A 14,392-nucleotide genomic window follows, 5' to 3' on the forward strand; every position below is an offset into this window, starting at 1 on the left:
GAAAGACAGAACATTCAAATCAACTGTTTAGCGTGATGGGGCTCCAGGCCAAGAACCAACCAATAAAGATGTTCCAAACTGGAATATTTCAGCATCTGCGAAAGGCTAGGGTTTATCTTCATGGCTAAAATAAGCAGTTTAATGTAAAGCAGTATTTCTTTTTTAAAATTCTTCTTCATTTTCCGAATAATGGTTAAAATCTGTCCTTTGTAGATCTGAAGATGTGGGCAAGTTTCATACTGAAGTCCAGATCTGCTGAAAGTGTTAGATGAATATATGAGGACCAGACGCTGCTGTCAAAAATAAAACAGACGTTGGTGTCTTGAATGCCTTCATGTGAGGCCAAAGCTAAGTGTTTGGCTTATTTTTGTCACTGAATTAATTGGTGTATTTGATTTAACTAGCCACATTGTTTTTGCTTAAATATTCATGTGTTTCAGTATTGTATTGATACAATCAATGTGTCTAAGAGTACAGAAAATATCAATAGTGGCAAATATATGTATTCAGAGGAAGAGAAACTATTCATTTCCAGATCCCAGATTTATAGCAGTTTTCATACATGTATAGAAAAGTGTTTTCTCCTCATGGTAACTTCTGAATTATGTGTAAATCATCAGAGTCTGTGTGCATTTATTTCCACACACACACACACAAAATAATACCATCAGAGAAAGCTAAGCCAAGCTGAGCCTTGCTGGGTGGGTTTGAGAAAACATAGGCCAACTCAGGGCAAGGCAAGCCCATGAGATAGGATGTATAGAGTAGTAATAAACATCCTTAGAAACATTTTCTCTGGAAAAGACATCCCGATAACATTCTACGTTAATAGATGAGAAGAGACATACATGTGCTGTATGTGTGACACAGTAAAAACCAAAGTCTCACTCTGAATGTTTTATCCAGCTTAAATTGCAAACTTAATGAAGAAACAGTGGTTTTGATTCAAAGAAGCTCAGGATTGATAACATCTCCTCCATCCTTTGCCTGGATCTCCTTTACACTCTTCTGGCAGAGAAGTCATCCAATTGACACTTGGAATGAGCAACTCACCCCTTTAGAGCAGATTATTCTATCTTTGATTAATATTGTTAGAAAAGGATTTCTGGTTTTTGGATCAAGGATTTCTGTTTCTCTGTAATTTCCACTTATTGGTCCCACTTCTATCACTCATAGTCACACCCAGGCAGAATCCCACTTCCTGTGGCAATTAGTCTTACAAACATTAAGGCAAGGGTCACAAATTAGCCCTATAGTAATTTTAAATAATTAAAAATGAGCTACTGACATTTAAAAATTGGAAAATCACCTATTAAAAAAATGGATGTTTTTCAATTCTCTTGAAACTTTGTACGCTCTGGAAGCAATGGGCCTACCACATTCCCAAATGGTAATAATTGGCTGAGTTGAGTAGCAGGTGCTCTTTTAGGCAGGGAATGGGCTTCACCACAGTCCTCACTCCACCCTATTGTCTTGCACTGGGCCTGCTTTCTTCATTTTATGATACTTGACTGGCCTTTGAGACATTTGTATTTGCACTTCCTATTGTGTCCTCCTAAGGCTTCTTTGCTTCAGGAGATTTGTCCTCAGTTCCCTCTTTTCCCCTTTGCAAAATGAATTTCAGGAATGTCTGAAACACAAACCCGCTGAGTGATGCTACCTATGAGATATTGACATTGGATCCATCCAATCTCATAATCAATCCTCAGTAATGTGCTGGGGTAAACATGTGGCTGGAGACTTTTGATCAGTTAGGGTAAAGGTGAGGTGTGGAGGGAGGAGGTTTTAAAAAAAGCCTGAGAGGATGTGAAGGATAGCTTCTCGTGCCCACTGAAGGCCTAATTCCTGGTAGTTGTTCTTATTTACAGCTGTGAATCCTCAGGAGGATCCAGGCTTGTGGGAAACCAGTACCTATAGTCAAGAGCATGCTATATAGGTTTTTGCTTTTAGTTGCTTCCGTCATGTGCACTTTTTTTCTATTAATGCAAATTTATGTCCTCAGGTTCTGCTGGTGTTTTACTGTCAATTGCATCATAATGCCCCATGTTCTGGAAAGGGGAAGAGTGCCTGATTTTGAATCCCACCATCTCTAATAAGTAGCTGAATAACTTTGGGAAAGTTATTTAACATCTCTGAGTCTCATTGTAGAAAATGAGGATGGGAATAGGTAGCTTCTAACTTATAGGAGTGTGTGGAAAACACATGAGATAAGGTACATAAATGCATAAAGTAGTTCCTGGTTTATATTAATCATTCCATAAATGTGAAGTATTAATTGCTACTCATTGTAGCAGATGGCTCCCATGGCTCCACAGCCTCTCCCATATGTCTGCATTCCGATCAACTTCCAATTGCCTGCACTTATGATTCTTGCCAGAGGGTTTTCTCTGACACCCAATTTTTTTCTCTCCCTATACACCCATGCAAGCTGGAAGTGCTGGGGAGTCAAAACCACCTCTTTACCTTTGGCAGATGGGAGTTGATGGATCAGCACCCCAGCTCACTCACCGTTCAGAAAGAATAACTCTCAGGAGTGTCCCCGTGTGGTGTATCGGAGGTCCTTCAGTGGGTTTAGCTCCAGTTATTCAAGGTGTCGTAACTTGTTTGACAATGTACCCTTTATTGACAGCCTTGTTGTCCCTGTCTGAGTCCTTCGCTTCCTTGCCAATATTTCCTGGGGTCAACTCCACAATAAATGACTTGTACTCAAAAAGTCAGCTTGGCATCTTCTTCTGGGGGAATGCAAGCTAAGACAATTGGTATGAATAGTGATCTGAGGAAACAGGTCCTTAAGATGGATTCTGGAACCACATCAAATGGCAATAAACAAATCCCATCACTGGTGGTTACGGGTGTGGTGATAACCTTCGGCATACTGTGGCATTAATGATACATTTGGAAAGTGATAACATTGGTGCACTGTAGCATTAATGATGGACATAGGTAGGATATAGGTGGACTGGCTTATATAATATAACATCACTAGCATTTGAAAGATATTTGAGCACTCACAGAGTATCTGATTTATTTTTTGAGGATCCCACACAACACTCGTGGACTAATGGACTCACTTTCCAGGGAAGGAGGTGTAACCATTAGCACAAGGCTATGGTATCAATTGGTCGTATTATATATATACACCACATCACCCCCAGCGTTCTAGTCTGAGAGAAATTGGAATGGCTTTTTAAAGTTGCAACTAAGGTGCCAACCTGAGGATGACACTGCAGGATTTGAGTACTGTTGTTCAAAATGTAGCACAGAGTCTGAATCAATAGCTATCGAAGGTACAATGCCTTCAACAGGAAGAATTCATGGGCTTGGGAACCAAGGGGCAGAAGTAGCAGTGGCTGCCGATAGTATCATTTCCAGTGACCTACTTGAGGGATTTTGCTTTCTATCTCATAATGTTAGGATCTGCTGGACTAGAGGTCTGGTCCAGTTGAGGATGAAGAGATCTTCTGTCAGGAGATACAGTACTTTGGGGGGGCATTACATTAGCCCTAAAATGATGGCTGCCATCTGGTCATTTTGGATTCCTCATGCTGGTAGAGCAGCAGGCAAAGAAAGAAGTAACCTTATTATCCTGAACAGATAGGCTTGTTGCTATATTATGGAGGTGTGAGGGAGCATGCTTGGATGTTAGGGGGCTTTACTGGGATGTCTCTAGGTGTTTCCATACTTGGTAATAATTGAATGGGCAATTGCAGAAACCATGTGATGGTTGTCTGGAATGAGATTCAGCTCATCTGTTTGGGTCCTTGAAGAGAATTAACTTGGGGGTGTCAGACCCCTCAGACATAAAAGTCTGGGGTTATTAATATCAGTGAAGTCCCCACTTCTGTGTAGGGACTATAGTTTAGGCCACTAACCCTTCTGTTGTAATTCTCTTCCTTTTTATAATTGTCAGCAACCATCCCCTTAAGATTCAGTGATCAGACAGTTTGAACTTAAATGGGATATGAGTGGATTTAAGGAGCCAGGATGAACTGTAGCAGATGCTGTCAGCGCTTTATTCATACGCCCTGAGCCCTCACTAGTCCAGCTTCCAGCACCTTCCAGAATTTACCACACACCAGTCCTAAGGCATTGAAAGAAAGAAACCATAAACAGATAAAAATTTTCTCTCTTTTTCAACCTGAGCTCTGGTTGCTGTAGTTTTTAGCTCACTTGGAGGTCACAAACATAAACGCTTATCACTGAGGCCAGGATAACAACGTGATTGAAGCCACGGGGCCAGATACACACCCAAGGAAATGGTAAGGACTGGCTTCTCTGAAGGCTCCAAGCCATCAGTCACTCAGCCAGCACAGCTGTAGGAATGATCTGATCTGATTTTCCTGCGACAACCTGAAGTGGGTCCTTGACACCCTTGGAAAGGACAGCAGGAAGCTGAATTTCATTGATTAAAGGAAAATCCCTGAGATAACATGGCTTAATGGATTTTTGAGACAGCAAATTTTGAAAAATTACAGCACTAATCTTACACAGAATAGAAGGCAATCCATTTAAGGTAAAGAGCCTATTGATTGCTTACTATGTGCCAGGATTTATTCTAAGTATTTTACATTTAATAACCAATTAATTACTCATAACAATCTCATGATATAGGTATCATTATTATCCCTATTGTACAAATGAGGAAACTGAGCACAGAGAGCTTTAGATTGATTAGCATCCCAATAGTCAATCCGGTGCTATTAAGACATCCTTCTTTTGTACTATTTACTTCTACCAACAACACCAATGGAAGAAGGATTGATTTGGATTGTTTAATACTGGGATGTATTGTATTTTTCTCTGTGTGTGTTTTATGTGTGTGTGTATGTGTGTGTGTGTGTTATCTGTGTGCTTCTTAGGCAAATTCTTATGCAAAAGACTTGGTTTGGTCTGGAGGTAGCTATGGGTGATATATAGAGTATACAACTAGGCATCAGGGGACTTAATTAGTGGCACCACTTTCTACTGAGTGGTTTTACAGGCTGGAGAAAAGCCAGCTCTTGAGGACTTATTTATTAATTTATGAAAGAAGGTGGTTTGACCAATCACTTTCTCATTTTCTTTCTTCCCTGGACAGTCTTTGGTTCTGTGATTTCCCAAACCTCTAAGGTATCCTCAGAAAACAAAACTTGACCTTCCTTTAGAGTGAGGAACCATTCATGATGGGTAGAATCACATCTGTTTCACCTTCCAATGGGACTGAATGTTTAGGAAGCAAGGTTACCACCCTTTACCCCACACCTAGTACTATCACCAATTATCTGTCATAAAGTTTCAATGAAGGATAAATTCTTGGTGTTTAAGGTGGGTATGAGAGTCAGATAGACTAGACACCCTGAAAAGGTGGGTGTCTAGTGGAAAGCTGGGAGGGCTCATGGTTTCTTCCAGGTTGTTCTTATATGATGATTAGCGATCATACTGGATGGCTTTTATTCAATGAGAAGAGTTTGTTTTAATAATTTCTAAAGGTTAATTACTCTCCTTTCTTTAGTATGTGACTTATTTGATCAAAAGTTCCCAAAAGGCAGCCCTGTAAATTTCCATTGGCTTCCTGTGGCTATATTCTGAGATATAGACTGTGAATACAAGCAACCCATCCAATCTGGCGTCAAGCATCTTATAATCATCCCCTTAGTAATCAATTTTTCTATGCACCCAGAGAATCCGACAACAGGTAAGAGTGTGGAATGCTCAACCTATGGCCAACCAACTCAGAAAAACTGCTTCAAACAAATATCCTTTCTAATGGAAACCAGAGGAGGAGGTTAGATACACTACTGGAAGCTCAGTAAGCGAGCACTTGTTAGTGACACTTATTGATGTTGAGAGCTGCACCAGAAGTATCATCAGCACTTACAACTTATGGATATTGCAAAATTTTCCCTGTTTCTATAGGTCATCAAAGAGTGAGTGCCTTACATGTTTTCACAAGCCCAACCTCAACTATACCACACACCTTCTGCCAAGAGCTCCCTCTTTCTTTCTAGCAGCCCCTTGCTCAAGTCCATGGCTTGTGCAGACTTGGATGCAAAGAAAGGTTAAGGTCACAAAATGACTGAATTTGCCTCAGGAGAGACTTTGAAATCCTCTGTCTTTGGTGCACACATAGCGCTACTGTGGAATCCATGTGACAAAATGCAGTGTTGGGCTGAGAGACTCTACCCCAGCACTCCTCTGGCTCATTGAGGACCAATGGCTTTGGGCCCTTTGGAGATAGCAGCCTGGCCTGAACATTAATGTTTTCGTGATGGTCTTATCAATTATTTTGTGGCCTTAATCTTTCTCTCAACAGAATCATTAAGTGAATATATATGGGCTCCCAGTGGGAAATAGATAATTGCTCTTTCCATTCTTCAGTGTTTTTTTTCTTCCCATCACAGAAAAAGAAAAAAGAGAGAGAGAGAGAGAGAGAGAGAGAGAGAGAGAGAGAGAGAGAGAGAGAAACCAAAAATAGTCTCCCTCCTGCTTCAGTCAACACAGAGACTTTGATGCCCATCAACTCATGCAAATGAAAATGTCTCCTCTTATAAGGAATAGTAAAATTCATCCTGGTCTGGGTTCAGCCACTTTTCCCTAAACGTCCCAGAAAATGAAAAGATGGTGGACTTTGAGAGACTTCCTGGTTCAACTCTTCCATCTTTCAGATAAAACTCAGAGAGGTGAGAATGTTGTCTATGGTCACACACGACTTGCTTAAGTCTCCTTCATCCTTGTTTAATGCTCCCAAACATAACAACTCAGTATCAGATTTTAAAAAGATAGTTTATTAGCTGCCTACCACAAGAGAACTCTTTTTGGTTCATGAATTCATCTCTTTGCACCTGGTTTTTTTCTGTAAGACTTCACATTCTTCATGGACAGAAGCAGATATATGGCAGGGCTCAACGATTCTTAAAGGAGTCAAAAGCCTCCTTCCTCTTAGCAGCTCAGCTGGCCTTCAGAGGTCAGCTTTGTGACTGGACTTCATGAAGGCTGACACAGAAGTTAAGACATCCATGAGGACCAAGTATAATGGAACTGACATCTGGCTTAAGAATCGATGGATGACTTTAAAAAGTAACGAGAGTTTATTTTGTTTCTTAGTATCAAATAAATACATATTCATCATAGAAGATTTAGACAATATAGGAAAAAATTATGCACAATCTCACTATCAAGAGATAATTATCATTAGTATTTTGGCATATTGATCCTTCCAATCTTTGTATCTTTGTATCTCTCTCACAGTTCAAAAGAGGGATTGTCTTGCAGGGTGTCATGCAGGGTTCCTGCTCCTGCTCCCCACATAAGAACGCAGGACATGGTGAGGCCAAAAAGGAACACCCACAGAGCCATAGATAGGGGAGTCATACCACTATATTCTCGCTGGCGGCTGGGCTGGAAGCAGGAAGCAGGAGCCACATGATCTGCCACCTCCCGTCCACTTCTCTGCCAACCAACCAGCCCCACTTGCTAACTGCAATCTGCCGTGCTAACTGCAATCCGCGCTTGCTAATTCAGCCACCATCTTCTTGCTAGCCCTCATTTTTCTGCTAGCGTAGCCACAGCAGTTATATTGTGGCCAATGGCTCACCGGTTACAGCTGATGGACAACTAGCCACAGCTGATAGCCATCCAAACACAGTTGATGGCCATTTACTACCTAAGCCAGCACCTTTCCACTTGAGGCTGAGAGCCTGGAAACTGCATTCCTGGCTCTTTCCCCACAGGCATCATACTATAAATATTCTTTTTATCTGATTTTTTTGCTTACTATCTGGCAATCACATTTCCATATCATTATATATTCTGTTCTATCACATGGATGCACCAAAGCTTATTTAATGTTTCTACCCTCAGTCTTTCTACTGCCAGCAGCATTGGTGGGCATTTAATGGGTTATTTTTATTTTTTAAGAATTTTGAACTTTGTGGCCAATAAGTCCCTTTTAGGAAAATCATTTAAGATTCTTTCCTAAGAATAAGTTTCTAGAACTGGAAACTGGGTCAAGGAGTGCAAAAATTTTTAAAGCTTGTGGGACAAGATGTCTCTTCTGACACACCTACTGACGTATGATGTAATGGCTCTGCTTTTTAAAGTCAGGTTTTTTTGAGGTATAATTTACATGTTGTAAAATTTAATCTTCTTTTGGTATACAGTTCTATGAATTCTGCAAACAACAACAACAACAACAACAAAACATACACAACAAACCACATACTGTTGTGCAAGCATCACCCAATTCAAGATATAAAACATTTCCATCACCCCCAAATTTCTCTTATGTACATTTATTGTGAGGCCTCTCATCCTACCCTCAGCTCCTAACAACCATTCCCCATCCCCATATTTTTTCAGTTTCCAGCATGTTTTTTAAGTGGAGGGATAGAGCAGGTAGCTTTTTAAGTCGGACTTTTCTCACTTAGCATAATGCATTTGAGTTCATCCACGTTGTTAACTTTATCATTCGTTTGTTCCTTTTTATTTCTGAGTCATATTCCATTGTATCAATGAATGTACCAGTGTTTGTTTATCCATTCACCAGGTGGTGGTTATTTGAGTTGGTTCTAGTTTTTGGAGATGATGAATAAAGCTGCTATAAACATTCACATACAACTTTATGTGTGGACATGTTTCCATTTTTCTTGGGTAAATACCCAAATGCTCAGTCATATAAGTGACATTTAACTTTATAAGGAACTGTCAAATTGTTTTCCTAAGTGGCTGTACTATTTTGCATTATTACAACCAGTGTATGAGGGTTCCAATTGCTCTATATTCTCATCAGTTCTTGATCATGACAGTTTTTAAAGTTTAGTTATCAAATAGATATGTATTAGTATTTTATTGTAGTTTTAATTTGCATTTCCCGAATGACTAACAATGCTGACTATCTTTTCATTTGTTCATTTGCCATCCATCTATCTTCTTTGGTAAAGCGTCCAAATATTTTATCATTTTTACTGGGTTGTTTATTCTTATTGTTATTTGTCAGATTTCTTTATATATTTTGGACACCAGACTTTTATAATGTGTTTTGAAAATATTTCCCCCCAGTCTGGGGGTTGCCTACTCATTTCCCTTTACTTAACAGTGCCTTTCAAAGAGCAGAATTTTTAATTTTGATGAAGTCCTGTTTATCATTTTTTTCTTTCATAATTCATCACGTTTATGTCCCAGCTAAAAAATGTTTGCCTTATTCATGGTTGCAAAAATATATTTCCTATATATTATGCTAGACGTTTTATATTATTAGGTTTTCCATGTGGGAAACCGTATTTCATTTTAAATTATTTTTGGATATGATGCAATATATGGCTCAAGGCCCATGATTTTACATATGAATGTCCCAGATTCAGCACAATCTGTTTAAAAATAATCCTTTCTCTATTGAATTTCTGTGGATCATTCATTTTTTGGAGATTATGAATAAAGTTGTCATGTATTTGCATCTACTTTGGATTGTTTTATGCCATTGGTTTGTATGTTATTCTATCATTGATACATGTACTCGTGATTGCTGTAGCTTTATAGTAAGTCTTGAAAACAACTTTGTTCTTTTTCAAAATTATTTTCACTACAATTTCCTTTGCTTTCCCATATAAATTTTAGAATTATCTCTGTGATTTTTATGAAAACAGTTTGCTGGGATTTTAACTGGGGCTACATGAATCTTACAGATCAATTGGGGAAGGATTAACATCTTAACTATATTGAGTCTTTTGGGCCATCTTTTGATATCAAATTACTTCTTTCTTCTACATTAGATTTTGAGACCAACCACCATTCGACTGATTTTTCTGTACAATTTAGCCTCATGATTGAATCCGCATTGAATACTAGCTATTGGCAGATAATTCTTACTGACTTTAACCCTAAAGGGCATAGAATCACCTGCTTTGGTATATTGAAACTATGGGACTAAATCTTTACTCCTCCTTCTAACTATGTTTTTGTCATGTAACACTCAAGTGCCCTTCTACTGTGGTTAGGGTAACCTGCTTTGCCCTTTGAAACTGGGCTCGAGCACGTGATTAGCTCTTTTAAAATTTTTCAGCTACAGTTGACTGGCAATACAATTAATTTTTGGTGTACAGCATACTGGTTAGACATTTATGTAATTTATGAAATGGTCCCTGATAAGTCTAGTATCCACTTAACACCATATATAGTTATTATAATCGTATTGACTGTATTCCCTGTGCTGTACTTTACATCCCTGTGACTATTTTGTAACTACTAATTTGTACTTCTTAATCCTTTCACTTTTGTTTTACTCAACCCCATAACCCACCTCCTATCTGGCAACCATCAGTTTGTTGTCTGTATCTATGAATCTCTTTGTATTTTGATTGTTCATTTATTTTGTCCTTTAGATTCCACACATAAGTGAAATTATATGGTATTTGTCTTTCTCTGACTTATTTCACTTTAGCCTAATACTCTTCAGGTCCACACATGTTGTTGCGAATGATAAAATTTTATTCTTTTTTATTACTGAGTAATATATCATTATTAGAAGTGGCATATATGCACCACTTCTTCTTTAGCCATTCATCTGTTGATGGGCACTTAGGTTGCTTCCATATCTTGGCTATTGTATAAAATGCTGCAATGAACATAGGGGTGCATATATATTTTTGAATTAGTGTTTTGGATTGCTTCAAATAAACATCCAGAAGTGGAATTGCTGGATAATATGGTAGTTCCATTTTTCATTTTTTGAGGAAACTCCATACTGTTTTCCATACTGGCTGCATCAATTTGTAATTCCACCAACAGTGCAAAAGCATTCCCTTTTTTCCATACCCTCACCAACATTTGTTGTTTCTTGATTTATTGATGATAGCCATTCTGACATGTGTGAGGTGATATCTGATTGTTTTTTCAATTTTCATTTCCCTGATGATTAGTACCATTGAGCATCTTTTCATATGACTATTGGACATCTGTATGTACTTTTGCAAATGTCTATTCAGGTCCTCTGCCCATTTTTTAATTGGATTTTTTTGGTGTTAATTGTATGAGTTCTTTATAAATTTTGGATAATGACGCATCAGACGTATCATTGTCAAATAGCTTCTCCCATTCAGTAGGTTGAATTTTCATTTTGTTGACGGTTTCCTTTGCTGTGCAAAAACTATTTTTGTTTGATGTAGTCCCATTTGTTTCTATTTTTCTTTTGTTTCCCTTGCCCAAGGAGACATACCAGAAAAAATATTACTATGAGCAATGTCAGAGAGTTTCTTGCCTATGTTTTCTTGTAGGATTTTTATGGTTTTGGGTCTTATATTTAAGTCTTTAATCCATTCTAGTTTTTTCTTGTATATGGTGTAAGAGGGTGGTCCAGTTTTATTTTTTAACATATATCTGTCCAGTTTTCCCAGCATCATTTATTGAATAGACTGTCTTTACCCCACTGTATGTTCTAGACTCCTTTGTTGTAGAGTAAACGATTATATTAGCATGGGTTTATTTCTGAGCTCTTTATTCTGTTCCATTGATCTATATGTCTGTTTATATGGCAGTGCCATGCTATTTTGATTACCATAGTCTTGTAGTATAGTTTGATATCAGGTAGCATGATACCTCTGATTCTGTTCTTCTTTCTCAAGATTGTTGTAGCTATTTGGGATCTTTTGTGGTTACATATAAATTTAGAATTATTTGTTCTAGTTCTGTGAAAAATGCCATTGGTATTTTGATAGAGATTGCATTGAATCTATTGATTGCTTTGAGTAGTATAGATATTTTAACAGTGTTAATTCTTCCGATCCATGAGCACAGTATTTTCTTCCATTTATTTGTATATTCTTCAATTTCTTTATTCAATGTCTTATATTTTCCGAGTACAGATCTTCTGCCTCCTTGGTTAAATTTTTCCTAGGCATTTTACTTTATTTTTTGATGCAATTGTAAATGGCATTGCTTTCTTAATTTCTCTTTCTGACAGTTCATTATTGGTGTATAAAAATAAGACAGATTTCTGCCGATTAATTTGTATCCTGCTACTTTACTGAATTCATTTATCAGTTCTAATAGTTTATGGTGGAAACTTTAGGGCTCTCTCTCTCTTTTAGCATTTCCCTATTGAGAATGAAGTCATTGGTGGGTTTGTCATATATGGTCTTTATTATATTGAGATATGTTCCCTCTATTCTCACTTTGCTGACAGTTTTTACCATAAATGAATGCTGCATTTTGTCGAATGCTTTTTCTGCAGTTATTGATATGATCATATGATTTTTAGCCTTCATTTTGTTTATGTGCTGCATCACCTTAATTGATTTGTGGATATTGAACCAACCTTGAATCCCAGGAATAAGTTTCACTTGATCATGATGTATGATCTTTTTAATGTATTTCCAAATTCAGTTTGCTAATATTTTGTTGTGGATTTTTGCATCTATGTTCATTGGCCTATAATTTCATTTTTTTGTAATCTCTTTGTCTGGTTTCGGAATCAGGGCAATGCTGGCATCAAATAAACAAGTTTTCTCCCTTGGTGCAGCCGCTATGGAAGGCAGTGTGGAGGTTCCTCAAAAAATTACGAATAGAATTACCATATGACCCAGCAATCCCTCTCCTGGGTATCTACCCAAAAAATCTGAAAACATTTATCCATAAAGACAAGTGTGCTCCAATGTTCATTGCAGCTTTATTTACAGTGGCCAAGACATGGAAACAACCAAAGTGTCCTTTGATAGATGAATGGATAAAGAAGTTGAGGTATATATTTTTTCAAAGAACGAACTCTTGGTTTCATTGATCTTCTCTATTTTTAAAAAATTCTATTTCATTTAGTTCCACTCTAATCTTTATTGTTTTCTTCCTTCTATTCACTTTAACTTTGTTTGTTGTACTTTTTCTAGTTCCTTTAAGTGTAAGCTTAGGTTGTTTACTTGAGAATTTTCTTGTTTCTTGCGATAAACCTGTATTGGTATGAATGGCCTTAGAACTGCTTTGCCTGTGCCCCATAATTTGGGGTTTTTGTATTTTCATTTTCATTTGTTTCAAGGTATCTTTTCATTTCTTCCTTGATAGCATTTCTTCCTTTAATAGCATGTTATTTTGCTTCCATGTGTTTGTGTGCTTTTTAGTTTTCTTCTTGCAGTTGATTTCTAGTTTCATACCATTGTTGTCAGGGAAGATACATGATATGATTTCAATCTTTTTTAATTTATTGAGATTTTTTTGGTGGCACAATGTGGTTTGTTACTGAAAATGTTCCATATGTGCTTGAAAATAATGTATATTCTGCTGTTTTGGGGTGAAATGCTGTAAAAATGTCAATTAAATCCACCTGGTCTAATGTCTCATTTAGGACTGAGGTTTCCTTATTGATTTTCTTTCTGACTGATCTATCCATTGATGTCAATGGGGCATTAAGTCCCCGACTATCACTGTATTACTGTCGATCTCCCCCTTTATATCAATCCATATTTGCTTTATGTATTTAGATGCTCCTATGTTGGTGTATAAATGTTTACAAAGGTTATATCCTCTTGTTGGATTGATTCTTTTATCATTATGTAATGTCCCTTTTGTATCTTATTATATACTTTTTTTTTTAAAGATTTTATTGGGGAAAGGGAACAGAACTTTATTGGGGAAGCGTGTGTACTTCCAGGACTTTTTCTTTTTTTCCAAGTCAAGTTGTTGTCCTTTCAATCTTAGTTGTGGAGGGTGCAGCTCAGTTCCAGGTCCAGTTGCCGTTGCTAGTTGCACGGGGCACAGACCACCATCTCTTGTGGGAATCAAACTGGCAACCTTGTGGTTGAGAGGACACGCTCCAACCAACTGAGCCATCAGGGATGCAGCTCAGCTCAAGGTGCCATGTTCAATCTTAGTTGCAGGGGGCGGAGCCCACCATCCCTTGTGGGACTCGAGGAATTTAATTGGCAACCTTGTGGTTGAGAGCCCACTGGCCCATGTGGCAATCGAACCGGCAGCCTTCAGAGTTGGGAGCATGGAGCTCTAACCACCTGAGCCCACCGGGCCGGCCTATATCCTTTTTTTAAATTCTATTTTGTCTGATATAAGTATTGCTTCCCCAGCTTTTTTGCTTTTTGTTTATTTACAGTCACGTGAAACATCTTTTTCCATCCTTTTACTTTCAGTCTGTGCGTGTTTTTCCATCTGAAGTAGGTCTCTTACAGACAGCATTGCTGTCTTGTTTTCTTATCCATTCAGCTACTCTCTGTCTTTTGATTGAAGCATTTAATCCATTTACACTTAAAGTGATTATAGATAAGTACCTAGTCATTGCCGTGTTATTATTTATATTTATGTTTTTTCTCTTTCTTCTCCTAAAGAAGTGCCTTTAACATTGAATATTTCCCTTCTGACCTGCAAAATTTCTATTGAGAAATCAGCTAGTAGTCTCATGGGAGCCCCTTTCAGGTAACTAGCT

At 37.9% G+C, this 14,392-nt stretch overlaps 1 protein-coding gene across 1 annotated transcript in view; it reads left to right on the forward strand.

The window, feature by feature from the left end:
- The window catches only part of DLEU7 (deleted in lymphocytic leukemia 7), a 118,849-nt gene extending 116,203 nt beyond the window's left edge, over positions 1-2,646 (forward strand). The window contains exon 3 of the transcript XR_012495569.1: positions 214-2,646. The gene's annotated coding sequence lies outside the window, so the exon portion shown is untranslated. The remainder of the gene's footprint in view (positions 1-213) is intronic.
- Positions 2,647-14,392: the final 11,746 nt, after the last annotated feature.

Source organism: Rhinolophus sinicus, linkage group LG04, assembly GCF_036562045.2.
Source record: "Rhinolophus sinicus isolate RSC01 linkage group LG04, ASM3656204v1, whole genome shotgun sequence".
Lineage (NCBI taxonomy): Eukaryota > Metazoa > Chordata > Mammalia > Chiroptera > Rhinolophidae > Rhinolophus > Rhinolophus sinicus.